At 44.4% G+C, this 16,771-nt stretch overlaps 1 protein-coding gene across 50 annotated transcripts in view; it reads right to left on the reverse strand.

Moving 5' to 3' along the window:
- Positions 1 to 16,771, reverse strand: part of ZBTB20 (zinc finger and BTB domain containing 20) — a 1,035,663-nt gene that overhangs the window by 62,002 nt on the left and 956,890 nt on the right. For 44 of the 50 annotated variants that reach the window (XM_064283302.1, XM_064283702.1, XM_064282699.1 and 41 more), the window contains one exon: positions 5,285 to 5,385. The exons of the other annotated variants lie outside the window; for them this stretch is intronic. The gene's annotated coding sequence lies outside the window, so the exon portion shown is untranslated. The remainder of the gene's footprint in view (positions 1 to 5,284; positions 5,386 to 16,771) is intronic. 50 annotated transcript variants of the gene reach the window in all.

Below are 16,771 nucleotides of genomic sequence, written 5' to 3' on the forward strand. Positions count from 1 at the left end.
CCTTCTTTCAAACATGGGTATATGTCCAAATGATCCAACAGGACGATTTTATTGTGAACAATGCAAAAACTGTATTTCATATACACGACCTTGCTTCCTTCCCTCGGTTGGATGCTGCTTCCTACCTGACGTCCTGCACAGATCCTCCCGTCTGTTGTCTCAGGAGACACTTTGGGAGAATATTCATAGCATAGAGGGCTTGGAGCAACCTCTACAAACAGCAAACATGGAAAACTCAAACTTTCTGCTTCTCCCTCCTTCATGTACTAACAGCACTTCACTTGTTCTTCCACCACTGGGCTGTTTCTGAACCTCGTAGATAACAGCCTCTTGCTGTCCTGAGAATCAGTTCATTCCCCATCTCACCTAATAGTTCTTCTGGACTCTAACCATAGCGTAAGCCTACGTCTACAAATACACAGGTGCCGTCATTTTGACCCTGTTTTTACAGTTCACAGTTGATTAAGGAATAAAGAGCAAACCCTGCAGTGATGCACTGGAAATACCTTGTCTGGCTGTATTAAAAGAATGAAATAAACAAGGCCCATCTGAGGACAAGTCTCACCAAGCCTCTGGCTGGGCATTACTCCCTGGAGCCTTTAGAGGGCAGCAGCACACTGCTGACTCCAACCAGCCTTCCGGAGGCAAGCTCCCGACTAGAACCTTCCTTCTGGTCATCATGCCAAAGGTTGGTTTGCCAAGCTCTGGCCTCTCAGGCTCTCTCTTTCTTTTCAGCTTGCTCTCAATCTCTCCCTTTCCCTCTCCTTTCCCCTCTGTCTCTCTCTCTCTCTCTCTCTCTCTCCCCCTTACTTTTTCTGAGTGTTAAAATTATACACTTGATGAAGCTGCCCCTCAACCGGAAAATGAAAGCTCCAGTGAAAAAGTTGAACAAGCCAACAACAACAAAGAAAGAAACCAGGGAGCAGAGGAGAGGGGGCTGGGGAGGGGAAGGATTTAAGAACAAGAAAAGGGCAGATGTTTCGTAAATGTATGCAAAGCAAAACTGGGTGTACCCTGAGCACTTCCCCAGAGAAATGGACCAATCATTGTACACTTCCTCCCGCCACTCTGGTGGAGCTCTGCATTCAAACAAAACAAAACAAAACACACAAAAAAAGGGTGACCGCAGGCACCTGCCTTTCAACGGTCAGTTCTGACATTCTGACTGAATCTCTCCCATTTGCCCGAAGGGAACAAAAAACATTTCCAGCTTCCCACTGCAAACATTTCTGTCAGGAGTAAAAAGGGTGCCTCAAGAACTGGCCAGGGCGGGGTGGCTGAGTTAGCCAGCAGGACCTTCTGGCCATTAACTCTCATTGTGCTGGTTCCTGGCAACAAGTTTTGGGCTGAAACCTAGCAGTGCGTAACGCTGTGGAGGATGTTGGCTCTTTCCTAACCAGACCATATTGTATGTGGAAAGAAATATGCGTTAAAACATATTGATGAGATGGTAGGTATTAAGCATGTTCAATGCATGGAAATGAACCAGATCGGTGGCGTTTGATGTATACATTTCACACGCCTTGGCACAGTATTGTAGACATACAGCGATGGCAATCCTTTCTGCAACATACGGAAAATAAATATTTTATCTGGGTGAGCTCTTATCAGTCTCCAGGGTCTGATGAGAGGAGAGTGCTTTCTCCTATTTCCTTCTCCCAGTTTCTCTCTTCCTGGGGCTCCTACCCTCTCCTGCACATGAATCAGCCTGGCTGGGTAGGAACGACCTGGTCAGAAGCGCCTTTTGAGAAATAATTGTTCAGCCATTGGATCGCGATAATGGACAGCAATGATGCCCGCCCAATCTTTTCGGAGGACTTCCCCACTCTCATCCTCAATAATACACAGAAAAGGCTCATCAGGGTGCCTGGGGAGGGGGTGAGTGGAGGTGGCAATTGGTAACAAAGTAGTAGCAGGACTGAGCTTTACCACCTAATGGCTGGGTGCCCTAGGCAAATCACTCTGCCTCTCTGAGCCTTGGTTTCCTCACCTGTAAAATGGGAATAAGAAGACCTACCTCCTAGAGCTGCTGGGATGGTTAGATGACATAATACATGCAGACTGGTTAGCCTAGGGCTGGCACCTGGTAAGCGCACACCAGGTAGCTCATCTCCTAGAGAGGTCAGTTCTGTGGTTTTCATTGTTTTAGCTGTAAGGAGACACTTCCTTCATCTTGGTAATCTCTCTCTCTTTTTTTTTAATATCTAGATTTGAGGTGGGGCAAATGGATCCTTACTGTAGCAAACGTAGAGTAAGCGCTGAGACAAGTGATCTCTTCTTCACCTCTTTGGTCTCACTCTACTGCCCTCCTGACACCTTTTTCTGTTCCCATGTTCATCCTTGCTGTTGCTTATACCAAGAGCCCCCCTTTAAGTTGAGTGGCAAGCAAGCTACGCTGGTCCTACAGAAGTCCATCAAGCCCGAGCACTACCCCCTATTCACGGAAACCAACCTACAGCACTCTTGCTTATCACGTTTTCTTACAACTTATCCTTTCACAACTTGGTCTAACGTTCTCACGTCCATGTAAGAGGTTTTCATGCTTAAAACATTTTCTTCTCTCAGTCTGATGTATTTATTTGTTTATTTTTAACCTTCTTGGCAGGGCTGATTTATAATGTTTATCAGTGTCTTTTTCTCTCCCTGGATCAGTCAGGAGTCTGGAAAGAAACAGATGGTACACTCAAAGGTTTTCACTGATGAGAGTGTAATGAAAGGACTGTGTACTGAGGTACAGATGAGGTTAAGGGACCCTCGAGGGATGCTGAAGCACCAGGGACTAGCAACAGTGGAAAGCAAAGGAAGGGAGTGGTTGTTTTTTAAGTTCAGTGAGAATTGGAGCTGGGTAGGGGGATAGACTAATGCTGACCTCTCTCTCTTCCTGCTCTCAGATCTCCTGCTGTTGTCTCGTTTTGGCCAAGTTCAAAGAGAGGCCAGAGGACAAGAGTCCAGAGGGGTCAATCTCCTGGGCCACAGGATCAGGGCAAAGAAGGGCAAAGAATGGATCTGAGGTTCTGCAAAGGGGAGCCAAGACTAAACAACATACCTACCATGTTTTTACACAATAATGCACGTGTTATATACCTTTTTGCCAACTATGCAATTCTTCCCCCCGTGTGTTATTTTTGTAAGCGTTATATACGTGGCATATTATATGTCAAGAAAGATGGTATTATTTCCCCTTCTCTATTTTCATTGTCCTTTTCCTCACAATCCTACTATCCAGAAAGAAAGACATAGCAAAATAAAACCAAAGCTCTCTTAGCTTCCAAATACCTATGTTGTTTATTCGTCATTTATGGTGGGAAGAAAACTGAACATAAGCTCCATGACAGCAGGGATTTTCGTCTGTTTTGTTTGCTGCCATTTCCCTAGTGTCTAGAATAGTGCCACGTGGTAAGTGCTCCGCAAATGTTGGTTGACTGAATAAATATACTCACCTCCAGTGTGCCAGACACTATATACATATTTCTCATTTCACTATCACAACCACTGAGCTAACAGGGCTTGCAAGCATGGTTGTGCAGGTGGTTTGGGGTAGGTAGGTGTCAAAACCTAAAAGTCATTCCTTTTTCACCCAGCCCAAAGGCTTGAGACCTGGTTCAGAGCGTTGTCAACTCACAGGAAGGGCATATTCTTATAATTAGTTTACATTTTTATACTTTATCCACTTCACTGATTTTGGTAATTTTTGTTATTATTTCTGTTTTCTATATGAGAAGGCAGAGTTTCTGAAAAGCATAGGCTGCTAGCATTCTAATCAAATCCAACCATCCTCTAGGGTCCATGAGAAGGGGAGTGGGTGAGACCCTTCCATGGCAAGAGCAGAAGTTTACTTTGGGGCTTCCCTGTGCTCTTCAGGAAACATCAAGTCCTGGTGTCTGGGTCTGCAGCGGGATTCTGCAGCACAAGGAGGCAGGGGTGGCAAGGACTTCTCTCTTCTAGACACAGAAAATCTGAAGCCAGGCTGCACAGCTACTCAGTGATGAAGAAAAGCTCAGAAAACTATGCAAAGGTAGGGATTTCTAAGGCATTCTCTGCCCTCGAACCTAAGGATGGATGAAGGTGTTACACAAGCAAGCTCCTCGCATGGGTGTCGCAGGAAGAAACTCTGTTTTTGATCTTCTGTCACGATTGAACCCATGAGGGCTACAGACCACATCAGCAGTCCTGATGACTGTGACGGTTCCATCCCTGTCCTGGCCAGCCAGGCCTGTCCATCACCTATCAGCTACCATCAATTACAATTTTGATGACGGACAGCACTAAATGCAAAAAGCAAACCAAAAAAAAGAACAAAACTCTAGGTTCATTCCTGTGGGTTTAATTTTATGCCAGAGCAGCTAAAGACAGAAAATCTGAAGGTGAAAGTCCTACCCAAAGCCTAAGAGGGATGTTAGCGTCCAGGTTTAGAGTTCTCCAGTCACAGAGACATCTGCAAAACACCGTTCCATTACCTGCCTCATACCACATGGGAAAACTTGGGAATACGATAATTAGAAAGAGATTTTGTTTATAAATTTATAGTTATCTTGCATGCATAGCCTCTAAATAATTCAATTTTCTGGCATTCTGAGTACAAAAAGGCATACAGTTTTTAGCAATGCTTAATGAATACCTGATATCAATCTTTCATCAGGGTTTTCCTGTAAGTATCCTATCTATTACCCCATCTGATTTCTGCCCCTTTTCTGCAAGGCCTGTACTTCTACCTAATTCCCTGATTATGAAAGGAATAAACCAACCACACAGAGCCAGGCACCCGGACAGCAGAGCTGAGCTGACTATGATGGCCTGACAGTCTGGGCCTGGAGCCCAGAGCCCCAGTGTTGGTCCTTGGCCCCTAGGGTAGCAAGGAGACCAGAGCACACGGCACAGAGCTGCAGCTCAGACAACAGATAGACATGGGTGAGCAAAGCTGGACCACAGATACGACCAGGGGATCAGGAAACAAAAGTTACAAATGCAATTCAAGTGGAGCAGCACGGAGAAGTGACGGGCTCCAGCAGGCGATGCCTCTGCTTCAGGCAGAGGTGCAGACGACCAGGCAGAGCTGCACCAGGCTCTGCTAACACATGCCGGGATCCAGCTTGGCACAGCCACCTGGCAAGGAGGTAATGATGCTCTCAGGGCAGGCAACTCAGGGCTGAGTCTGGCTCCCTCACTGCACCCAGGGGACAAAGCCATATAACGCTTGTCCTGCTTTTAAAACTGGGTGCGTGTGTATGTTAAAGTTATACAGAGTGAACTAAGCAGCCTTTCATTTGAGACATAATGTACTCACAGTAGTTTCCAAATAAACGGTGTCACTCTTCAGGTAAATCGCTCCAAGGCTTGGCCCTAGTGCAGATGTTCATTGGGGCAGGGAACAGAGAGCAGCTGCATCTAGATCAGACAAAATACCAAAAGCACAGCTGTTAAATGAGTCAGCGATGGTGATCCCGGATTCTGATAGAGACAGGATTGCGGGATTTGGTTAAGAAGCTGGCCCCTGTGTCTAGGCATCAGGACGGCAAGTCCGGGAAGGGAGAATAGAGAGGAAGTCGCCCAGGCTCCATTTTCAGTGTTTCTACCTGTCTGCCAGGATGGCCTGAGACACCAGTGACAGCACCCTGTCCAAGCAGATGGAGCTGATTTTGTGCTTCTGAGTCAGAAGCTGAGTCAGAGGTGAAGGTGGAGGTAATGGGGGGGTTTGTCTTTCAACCTTGCCACAGCCCATTCTTCTGCCTGTGTTCTTGATTACACTTCAGTCTTTCCCTCTTTGTTGCCTCCTAGCCTCTGCGTTCTTACCTAGTCTAAAACACCCACTGACCTGGCCACAGTCCTGAGCTCCTGCCTGTCTGGTCCTCATGTAAAGTTTCCATGTCCCTTAGCCCTTTGAAGTTCAGCTTTGGGGGCTACAGAATCGACGTCTGCCTGTCTCAGAGCCTCAAACTCAGTGGTCTTTGCCCAGGCCTCACCCCTCGGCCACACTGGCCCAACGACCACCTCATTCCTGAAATTCTCCTTCCTTGGCATGTGGCACACAGCACTTCCCTGCCTTTCCTCCCACCTCTCATTTCGCTCTTCTGCTGCCTTCATTGGCTTGTCTTCTTTCTCCTGCTCCCTAAACAAGGCATTCCTCAAGATCCTCTCCTCAGGCTTTGCCTCCACCCACCCTCTGTGGCCTTGACAATCACTTCTCCACAGAGAACACCCACGTTGCTATCTCTAGTTCTTGCTTGTCTACAGAGCTCCAGTCCTTACATTCTAAATCAGTGCTGGTTATTCACTCACTCATGTTTGTTTGTTCATTCACTCAGTGTTCACATAGCATCTATTAGGTACCGCAAAAAAGTGAATAAAATCGCGTCTCAAACTTTGAGGAACTTACATCTCCATCAAATACTACCAGCTAATCCCACTGCTGTCCAGTGATTCTGAATCACAGCAACCCTATAGGACAGAGTAGAGCTGCCCCATGGGGTTTCCAAGGCTGGAATCTTTATGGAAGCACACTGCCACATCCTTCTCCCTCGATGCGGCTGGTGGGTTTGAACCACCCACCTTTCAGCTAGCAGCCACACACTTAACCACTGAGCCACCAGGGCTCGTTAAATACTACACCCAAAACCACACCCACTGCTGTCTCGTCGACTCTGACTCACAGCGACCCTGTAGGTCAGAGTGGAACTGACTCATAGGGTTTCCAAGGCTGTAAATCTTTACGGAAGCAGACAGCCACATCTGTCTTCCAAGGAGCAGCTGGTGGGTTCAAACCACCAACCTTTTGACCTTTCAGTTAGCAGGCGAATGCTTAACCATTGTGCCATCAGGGCTCCTTAAATACTGCATTAAAAAACCCATGGCTGTCAAGTTGATTCTGACTACACAGGCAGCTCTAATTCAGCAAGTGTAAAAAGAACCCACAGCCTTCTCCTCAAAATCTCTTCTGTCTCCAGCCTTCCCACTTCCTGCCATTGGTACCACCTTGATCCGGTCCCTTGGACCTACAATTAAGGAGTCATCTTGAATTCCTCTTCTTTTGTTTCTCATATTCAAATCAGCCGTCAAGTCCTGTGACGTTTACTCCGGCTGTGTTTCCTGAATCAAAACTCACTTTCTATCCCAATACCTAACTATCCCTTCACTGCCTACTGCCAGGGACTAGAGCCTACCAGCTGGCTTCCCTGCCCCAGTTCCTCTCTGCCTCTATCCCATCCTGTGCATTAACACGACACCGATGTTTCTGAAGGACTGCTCTCAACATGCCGCTCCTTTGTTCAAAATCCTCTTTGATTACTGGATTAAATTCACACTTATCAACTTGGCATGCAAGGCCTTAAGGATATGGCCCCAATCTAACTTTTTGCTCTTATCTCCACAGTTGATTCTATACTCCAGCAAAGCAGGACTATGAGATAACTGCCAAATATGGCCCACTTGTTACCATCACATTCATGGTGTTTCCTCCCCTTGTTTAATGTTGACATGGTGAAATTCTACAGCCTTTTTTTTTTTTTATTGTGGTAAGTACATATATATATAGAGAGAGAGATGGAGAGAGAGAGAGAGATGGAGAGAGAGAGAGAGAGATGGAGAGAGAGAGAGAGATAGGGAGGGAGAGTCCTTGGGTAGTGCAAGTAGTTCATGCACTTGGTTCCTAATTGAAAGACTACATGTTCAAGTCTACCCAGAGGTGCCTCAGAAGAAAGGTCTGGCAATCTACTTCCAAAAAAATCAGCCATGGAAAACCTCATGGAGCACAGTTCTACGCTGAAACATACAGAGTCGCCAGGAGTTGAACTTAACGACAACTGTTTTTTTTATACATATATGTGTGTATATATATATACACACACCCACCACTTGTCTGTCAGTCTGCTGTACTGTGGTGGCTTGCATATTGCGTGATGCTAGAAGCTACGCCACCAGTATTTCAAACACCAGCAGGGTCACCCATGGTGGACGGGTTTCAGTGGAGCTTCCAGACCAAGAGACACTAGGAAGAAGGACCTGACAACCAACTTCTAAAAAAAATTAGCCCATGAAAACCTTATGGATAGGAGGGGAACACTGTCTGATATAGTACTGGAAGATGAGCCCCTCAGGTTGGAAGGCACTCAAAAGGTGACGGGAGAAGAGCTGCCTCCTCAGAGTTGACCTTAATGATGTGGATGGAGTCAAGCTTTTGGGACCTTCATTTGCTGATGCGGCAGGACTCAAAATGAGAAGAAACATCTGCAAACACCCATTAATAATTGGAATATGGAATGTGCAAAGTGTTAAACTAGGAAAATTGAAAGCCGTCAAAAATGAAATGGAACACATAAAGATCAATGCCCTAGGCATTAGTGAGCTGAAATGGACTGTTAACGGTCATTTTGAACTGGACAATCATATGGTCTACTATGCCAGGAATGATGAATTGAAAAGGAATGGCGTTGCATTCATTGTCAAAAAGAACATTTTTAAGATCTATCCTGAAGCACAATGCTGTCAGTGATAGGATAATATCTATACGCCTACAAGGAAGACCAGTTAATACAGCTATTATTCAAATTTATGTGCCAACTGCTAATGCCAAAGATGAAGGAATTGGAGATTTTTACCAACTTCTGCAGTTTGAAACTGATTAAACATAATCAAGATGCATTGATAATTACTGGTGATTGGAAAGTGAAAATTGGAAACAAAGAAGAAGGCTTGGTAGTTGGAAAATACGGCTTTGGTGATAGAAACAACTCTGGAGATCACACAACAGAATTTTGCAAGACCAATGACTTATTCATTACAAATACTGTTTTTCAATAACAGAAATGGTGACTATACACATGGACCTCACCAGATGAAATACTCAAGAATCAAATTGATGACATCTGTGGAAAGAACAATGGAGAAGCTCAATACCATCAGTTAGAATAAGGCTAGGGGCCACTGACTGCAGAGCAGACCATCAATTGCTCTTATGCAAGTTCAAACTGAAGCTGAAGAAAATTAACACAAGTCCATGAGAGCCATAGTGTGACCTGGAGTATATCCCACCTGAATTTAGAGACCACCTCGGGAATAGATTTAATGCATTGAACACTAATGACCGAAGACCAGGTGAGTTGTAGAATGACATCATTATACATGAAGAAAGCAAAACATCAGTAAAAAGACAGGAAAGAAAGAAAAGGCCAAAATGGATGTGAGAAGAGACACTGAAACTTGCTCTTGAATGTAGAGTAGTTGAAACAAAATAGGAGAAACGATGAAGCAAAAGAGCTGAACAGAAGATTTCAAAGGGCGGCTGGAGAAGACAAAGTAAAGCATTACGATGAAATGTACAAAGACCTAGAGTTTGAAAACCAAAAGGGAAGAACACCCTTGGCAATACTTTCTCAAACCGAAAGAACTGCAGAAAACATTCAAGCCTTGGGTTGCAATATTGAAGGGTTCTATGGATTACACCTCAGATAAAGAAAACAAAAATCCTCACAACTGGGCCAATAAGCAACATCACGATAAAGGGAGAAAAGATTGAAGTTTTCGAGGATTTCATTTTACTTGGATTCACAATTAACATCCATGGAAGCAGCAGTCGAGAAATCAAAAGATGTGTTGCATTGGGCAAATCTGCTACAAAAGTCCTCTTTAAAGTGCTGAAAAGCAAAGATGTCACCTTGAAGACTAAGGTGCGCCTGATCCAAGCCATGGTGTTTTCAATCACCTCATATGCGTGTGAAAGCTGGATGATAAATAAGAAAGACTGAAGAAAAATTAATGCCTTTGAATTGTCATGCTGGTGAAGAATACTGAATATACCAAGGACTACCAAAATAATGAACAAATCTGTCTTGGAAGAAGTACAATCAGAATGCTCCTCAGAAGCAAAGAGGGCGAGACTGTGTCTCACATACTTTGGACATGTTTTCAGGAGGGATCAGTCCCTGGAGAAGGGCATCAAGCTTGGAAAAGTACAGGGTTAGTGAAAAAGGCGAAGACCCTCAACGAGATGGATTGACACAGCAGCTGCAAAAATGGGCTCGAGCATAACAACGATTGTGAAGATGGCCCAGGACTGGACAGTGTTTCGTTCTCTTGTGCATAGGGTCACTATGAGTCTGAACCAACTGGACAGCACGAAACAACAGCAACAACATGGGCAAAATATTGAACAATGCAGGAAGCATCAAAAGAAGATGGAAGGAATACACAGAATCACTGTACCAAAAAGGACTGGTTGACGTTCAGCCATTTCAGGAGGTGGCATATAATCAAGAACCAAAAGTACTGAAGGAAGAGGTCCAAGCTGCACTGAAGGCATTGACAAAAAACACGGTTCCAGGAATTGAGGGAATACCAATTGAGATGTTTCAACAAACAAATGCAATGCCAGAAGCCCTCACTTATCTATGACAAGAAATTTGGAAGACAGCTACCTGACCAATTGACTGGAAGAGATCTATATTTGTGACCTTTCCAAAAAAAAAGTGATCCAATAGAATGTAGAAACTATCAAACAATAGCATTAATATCACAGGTATGTAAAATTTTGCTGAAGATAATTCATAAACGATTGCAGGAGTACATCAACAGGGAGCTGGCAGAAATTCAAGCTGGATTCAGAAAATGAGGTAGAACGAGGGGTATCATTGCTGATGTCAGATGGATCTTGGCTGAAGGCAGAAAATATCAGAAAGATGTTTACCTGTGTTTTATTGACTATGCAAAGGCATTCGACTGTGTGGATCATAACAAATTATGGATAACATGGCAAAGAATGGGACTTCCAGAACAATTAATTGCGCTCGTGCTGAACCCGTACACAGACCAAGAGGCAGTCGTTTGGACAGAACAAGGGAGTACTGCATGATTTAAAATCAGGAGAGGTGTGCGTCAGGATTGTATAATTTCACCGTACTTATTCAATCCGTATGCTGAGCAAATAATCTGAGAAAGTGGACTATATGAGGAAGAATGGGCATCAAGATTGGAGGAAGACTCACTAACAAACTGTGATATGGAGATGACACAACCTTGCTTGCTGAAAATGAAAAGGGCTTGAAGCAATTACTGATGAAGATCAAAGACTATAGCCTTGAATATGGATTACACTTCAACATAAAGAAAACAAAAATCCTCACAACTGGACCAATAAGCAACATCATGATAAATGGCGAAAAGATGGAAGTTGTCAAGGATTTCACTTTACTTGGATCCACAATCAACGCCCATGCAAGCAGTAATCAAGAAATCGAATGACACTTATTGCACTGGGCAAATCTGCTGCCAAAGACCTCTTTAAAGTGTTAAAAGGTGAAGATGTCACTTTGAGGACTAAGGTGCATCTGACCCAAGCCATGGTGCTTTCAATCACCTCACATGGATGTGAAAGCTGGACAATGAATAAGGAAGACCGAAGAATTGTTGCCTTTGAATTATGGTGTTGACAAAGAATATTGAATATACCATGGACTACCAGAAGAACAAACAAATCTGTCTTAGAAGAAGTACGGCTAGAATGCTCCTTAGAAACGAGAGTGGCAAGACATTCTTATCACATATCTTGGATGTGTTATCAGAATGGACTAGTCCCTGGAGAAGGACATCACGCTTGGTAAGGTAAAGTGTCAGTGAAGAAGAGGAAGACCTTCAACAAGATGGACTGACACAGTAGCTTCAACAGTGGGCTCAAACACAGCAAAGATTGTAAGGATGGCACAGTACCAGGAAGTGCTTCATTCTGTTGTACACAGGGTCCCTATGAGTTGGAACCAACTCGATGGTACCTAAGAACAACAACAGCATAGCAATACATCAGACATTTTTTACATGTAAAATTCAGTGGCATTAATTACACTCATTATGTTCTGCAACCATCACCACAGCTTGTTTTCAACAGCCTTTAAGCATCATCTCAAATGCTACCTCATTCATGATGCATTTCCAGAGAGAAAGTGCCCTTCTTGAATCTTCAAGGACAGTCTGCACTGCTCTCTTTGCGTGTTCTATTGACTCTAATAATAATTTATGTAACTTGACTTCCTTCTCTGTAAGCTCCTTGAAGTCAGGGACAATTTTTATTTGTGTCCTCTGTAGAGTACAACGCTTTGCCTGTGTGCACATATGTTTGTGCTCAGCTGATGTCTGCTGAACTGAATTTAAAAGGATGAAAATAACCTGCTTAGAATCATGTAAACTGAGATGGAATTAGGAAGATCTTAAAAGCCCATCTACTTCAACCCCCTTATTCATTTATTATTGGACTTTAGACGAAGGTTTACAGAACAAACTAGTTTCTCATCAAACAGTACACACATTGTTGTATGACACAGGTTAACAACCCCACGACATGTCAACACTCTCCCTTTTCAAACCTGGGTTCCCTTTTACCAGCTGTCCTGTTCTCTCCTACCTTCCAGTCCCTGCCCCAGGGCTGGTGTGCCCCTTTAGTCTTGTTTTGTTCCATGGGTCTGTTCAGTCTTTGGCTGAAGGGTGAACCTCAGGAGTGGCCTCATTACTGAGCTGAAAGGGTGTCCGGGGGCCATACTCTTGGGGTTTCTCTAGTCTCTGTCAGGCCAGCAAGTCTGGTCTTTCTTTTTGAGTTAGAATTTTGTTGTGCATTTTCTCCAGCTCTGTCCAGGACCCGCTATTGTGATCCCTGTCAGAGCAGTCAGTGGTGGTAGCCGTGCACCATCTAGTTGTACTGGACTCAGTCTGGCGGAGGCCGTGGTAGATGTGGTCCTTTAGTCCTTTGGACTAATCTTTCCCTTGTATCTTTAGTTTCCTTCATTCTTCCTTGCTCCAGAAGCAGTGAGACCAGTGGAGTATCCTAGATGGCCACTCACAGGCTTTTAAGACCCCAGACGCTACTCACCAAAGTTGAAAGTAGAACATTTTCTTTATCAACTCAGTTATGCCAATTGAGCTAGATGTTCCCAGAGATCGTGGTCCCCACAGCCCTCAGCCCAGCGATTCGGTCCCTCAGGGAGTCTGGATGTGTCTATGGAGCTACCATGACCTTGCCTTGTACAATCAGCCCCCTTATTTTTTAGATGGGGAGATTACGGGAGCTGACTTGTTAGTTCCGCTTCCTTGTTAGTGGCTGAGCAAGGATAACTGATGTAAAAGGTCACAGACCTCTAAATCCATCAGTGCTTACTTGGCACCAATAGACATATCAGCAGTGACGACATCAGAGAGAGTGTGAGGCTGGGGTGGGTAGCCCGCAAGGTTATACTGGCTTCCAAAAAACAAAGACCATGTTTCCCTTACTCACTTCAACAAATCAAATGAATAAATACCTTAATAAAGTTAAACGGTATTTAAAAACAAGGGCAAGCTTATAGAACAAGGAAGCAAACTTTTCTAACATTACCAACAGAAATAATTATGACAGTACTGCAAATAAACTGGAGTGGTAAACTCAAGCTGGACACCAGAATAAAGAAATTCCTCATGATTTGGAAAAGCCATGGCTCAGCTGGAAGCTCTTAGCGAGACCAAGCTGCGGGAATTCTACGGTTAAATTTCATTACCTTATACCAAAACTCGTTGCCGTTGAGTTGATTCTGACTCATAGCGACCCTACATGACAAAGTAGAACTGCCCCATACGGCTTCCGAGGAGTGCCTGGTGGATTTGAACCGCCGACCTTTTGGTTAGTAGCCATAGTTCTTAATCATTATGCTACCAGGATTTCCCATTACCTTATAGAAACACGGATATCTGGGTGGCATAAAGGGGTAAGTACTACTAACTGAAAGGTTAGTGGTTCAAAACCACTCAGAGGCAACTTGGAAGAAAGGCCTGGTGATCTGTTTCCGAAAGGTCACAGCCTCGAAAATGCTATGGAGCACGGTTGTACTCTCCATGAGCCCAAATCCACTTGATAGGCTACTGGCAATCTTGCTGTTTTGCCACATTGACCCTTCCTTCTCCACCTGTCTTTGTTCAGTATTCCTCTTCTAGTTCTGTTTAAATTTTTACTTATATTACTAATTTACTTGAAGAAATGCCTAGATGACCGCCCACACATTTGTTTCAATTTTCTTCCCTCTTCTCCTCTTATGGTAGAAGAAACATTAATTGTTTAACCTCTTCTCTGTCCTCAAACAGAGTCATTTTAGCTCACCCAAAGATGAAAAGTCCAGGAAAACATGTCTTGGGGATAACGTTGTTTACCTAGGTGAGGAAAGGAGACCTTTCTGGGAGTCTCAGTCGTTCCTCTGGGCCAGGAAAGCTCAGTGTCAGTGTTACCCTGGAGGACTATGAGATTTCATCCGCTCCTTTCAGGTGAGCGCTTTACTCAGTGTTACTCACCACAGGAAAGACGTGTACTGTTAATCAAACTCTTTTTGGCCAGTATGGTGGAGCCACGCATTGAGACATGCATTAAATAGAAACACTTCAGCAGCCACATAAACAGCAAATTGGACTCAAGAGCCTTTCCTGGCTGGACAGACTGTCAACAACACTTCACCAGATAGAGCTTCCTCCTCGCTTTTCCCCGGGCAAGTCCATTAGGATGATAAAGGAAATCACCGATCGATACGTCTAGAACACTGCCATGAAAAATCACCTGGCAGCATACAAATCCACTGTGTAATCAGATAAAGGTACCTTTGAAATATACCTAACATTTGATTCCAACTGTGCATTTTATAATTGAATAGAGGCCTATCTTCCCGTCCCTTCAATCGAGCTTTCTTTCCCAGCCCCACATCCTGCAGCTGCGATCTTCCTTTCAGTTTTGGCAAACGGTCACCTATCCCCTTCTTGTTCGCCTTATTCTTGTTCCCCTTCTTGCCTTAGTACACACCTGAGGGTCTATTAATCAGAATGGCTGCGTGGGCTGTGCTGTTTTATTGCAGACAAGACTCAGTGAAAATGACTTCATGGGGACCTCATATCTATTCTCTTTCAGGGACTTCTACCCAGTGTGCTCAGTTTGTAGGTTAAAGGCAAATTTCGGGGGCTGCTGGTGTCATCAATTCTCCCTGCGATCTGGAAATCCAGCTGTTGTCTCTCTCTTATATCATGGCTGTAATAAAGAATCTGCTCTTGGAACCCAGCCAGCAAGGTTCCTGATGATGTCAGAGGCAGAACAGACTTCTCTTCCAGCTTGCTTCATTGTTGACATCTGTGCAGATGTGGCTCAGAAGCCCTCAGTGAGCAGAGTTGTTACGCAATATACCGTCCCACATCACTGTAAAAACGCAGTGGTCTCGTTGCAGTACGGCTCTTCATATTCTTTGGTGAAATCACACCAGGTCATTCTAAAATTACATGACCAAAGTTACAAAAAGGGGTAATGGCAACAAAAACAAAAAACAGTTGCTGTTGAGATGATCCCAACTCATGGCGGCCCCATGTGTGTCACAGTAGAGCTGCTCCATAGGGTTTTCAGTGGCTGTGATCTTTCGGAAGTAGATTGCCAGGCCTGTCTTCCGGGGCACCTCTGGATGGATTCTAACCACTAACCTTTCAGTTAGTAGCTGAGTGTTTAACTGTTTGTGCCATTCAGGGACTCCAGTAACAATGATATCATCCTCCAAGAAAAAAACCTGTTGCCATTGAGTTGATTCCAACTCCTAGCAACCCTGCAGGACAGCGCAGAACTCCCCCGTAGGGTTTCCAAGGAGCAGCTGGTGGATTTGAACTACCGACTTTTGATTGGCAGCCGAACCCTTAACTACTGCACCATCAGAGCTCCAGTGAAAGTAATAGATGTTTAAATTTTGTCAAGGACTGCACCAGGCATTATTATATATAAATACATTCTCATTTAATACTCACGGCAATGCTATGAGGCAGATATTAGTATCCCTATTTTACAGATGAGGAAAACTGAGACGCAGAGGTCTAAGGTTTTCTAGTGAAGAGCAAGGCCAGAATTCAAGCCCAGATCTCTCAGTCTCTAAATCACAATACAATGCCTGCTCAAACACTGCAGGAACACATTTCTAGTCCCCACTGTGATCTCCCCACAAAGAGAATGCTTATGTTATTTCCATGGCAGTTCAGAGCCCCTGGGAAAGATGTGGGAACACAGATTTCAGGAGAGGGAACTCTTGTAGGAACTATCAATAAGTATAGTTCTTCCTAAACCCATTGCTGCCGAGTCGATTCCGACTCATGGTGACCCTATAGGACAGAGTAGAACTGCCCCATAGGGTTTCCAAGGAGCGCCTGGGGAGTTCGAACTGCCGACCTTTTAGTTAGCAGACGAGCTCTTAACCCCTAAACCACCAGGGTTTCCTAGTTCTTCCTAGATCCTTTCTAATTGAAGATGAGAAAGTCTTACATCGGTCCTCTCAAACTTTAATGAACAAATGAATCACCCAAGCATCTTGTTAAAATGTAGTTTCTGATTCAGCATGTCGGGGCTGGGGTCCGGGAGTCTGCATTTCTAATATCTCCCAGGTGATTCTGCTGCTACTGGTCTGGGTACTACAGATCTTATGTCGGACAGTCAACAAGGGCTGTTTTTGAAGGAGCAGCTCAAGTGAATGACGTGGCTGACAGCTCACACTGCATTACTGGTGTTATAGATTGACCCGTATCTCCCCGTCCCCCCAAATATGTGTGGGGATCTATCGTGGATTGAATTGTGTCCCCCATAAATGTGTATCAGTCTGGCTGGGCCATGATTCCCAGTATTGTGTGACTGTCCACCATTTTGTCATCTGATGTGATTTTCCTACATGGTGTAAATCCTAATCTCTGCCTGTGGTTAATGAGGCAAGATTAGATTAAGTTAAGGAGGATTAGGGTGGGAGATATAACACCCTTGCTCAGGTCA

The sequence above is a fragment of the Loxodonta africana genome, chromosome 1, assembly GCF_030014295.1.
Source record: "Loxodonta africana isolate mLoxAfr1 chromosome 1, mLoxAfr1.hap2, whole genome shotgun sequence".
NCBI classification, from domain to species: domain Eukaryota; kingdom Metazoa; phylum Chordata; class Mammalia; order Proboscidea; family Elephantidae; genus Loxodonta; species Loxodonta africana.